A 1,511-nucleotide genomic window follows, 5' to 3' on the forward strand; every position below is an offset into this window, starting at 1 on the left:
TATAATTATATATATATATATATACTTATTTATAGTATGTGTGTGTGTGTTAATATAAACTCTATGTGAATAGAATAAACAAGTAGTGTGTATAAAATATAAAAGTATAGCAACAATAAGCAATATCTTTGCATTTATCACGCATACATCTTTTTTAGTTTCTTCTTCATTTTCTCTCGATGTCTGATTAACCTGTTTTCTCTTGAAGACTTTCTTTCCCATTTTCTTTAATATATTCACTATGTTATAAAACTAGTTTAAGTGTATATTATTATTCCATAAATTACGTGTATTATTTTCTTTTTGAATTTCCGAAAATATAAAGTACTACAAAATCTTTTTCTTTTACGGTTTGCAATGGCACCGTATGAACGAAATCAACCTAACCGCACTTTCACAATATAAAATCACGTGTAATGTAAGGGGCTCCGCCATAGACATAGTATATCTAGACCGAGTGTTGTCCACACAATGAGAAATGAGGAATAAGGAACAGGGAATAGAGAATAGAAAACAACCGCAGTGGAAGGATGCGCATTAAGCCCGAATCACACTAGCGGCTGCGATTGCGATTGCCTCAGCCAATCAGAAAGCACCAATTGCAAGTATGATTGGAGCGTAGCAAATCACAATCACAAACGCAATCGCAGCCGCGAGCCGCTAGTGTGATTCGGGCTTTACATGTATACGCTTGTGTGCGCATTCTCACCACTGCGATTGTTCTCTGTTCTCTATTCCCTATTCCATGTTCCTTATTCCTTTTATATTGTGCGGAGCCCCTAATCGGGTAAAATTCTTTTTCTTTTTATTTGTTACCATAAACATAAAAAACTCATAGATGTGCAAAAAGAGCAGCGTTCGATTGATTAATTAAGACAAAGAAATTTTGGTGTTCTTTTTTGATTGATCGGTTTTCGGACAGCATTCTATTCCAAGGAATAAATTTTGGTACGCAACACTAAAGGTAACATTTCATGGGCAGTGAAAAGCAGCAGCAGTTTAGTAACTAACTAGCATTGTTTGGTGATTTTACAGAATTGCTGCGCTGCCCATGAAATAGGTTTTCTGCATATCTATTTATCTATATATCTATTATTACTAATTATTATCTAACTATTATTAGCTTACAATTATTTTTATAATTATAGTTCCTACAAACTTACCTCTGGTGATTCCATACTTTAGAACAGTGCTCGGATTTAGGCCGGTATTCATAGTCCGTTCTTATATTCAAGATTGTCTTAAGTGTGGTCTTGGGTCGTTTTAAGTAGAGTCCTATATAATCAGAAAAGCGATATCGTTACCCCCTCTATGCTTCCCATGATCGCCATTCTGGTCCCGCAGCTGCCCATTTGTAATCTAAAATGTCTTAGAAATGTCTCAGAGATATTTAAAATGTCTTTTTTTTAGAAAATAACATTACTTGGCATCGGGACGCTACCGCGTCGCTTGACAAATATACTTTTTTCTCACTTACGGTACGCCGGTTGCGGTTAGTTTGCACGTAGAAT

The sequence above is a fragment of the Formica exsecta genome, unplaced genomic scaffold (genome assembly GCF_003651465.1).
Source record: "Formica exsecta isolate Colony F162 unplaced genomic scaffold, ASM365146v1 scaffold342, whole genome shotgun sequence".
In the NCBI taxonomy this organism is placed as follows: domain Eukaryota; kingdom Metazoa; phylum Arthropoda; class Insecta; order Hymenoptera; family Formicidae; genus Formica; species Formica exsecta.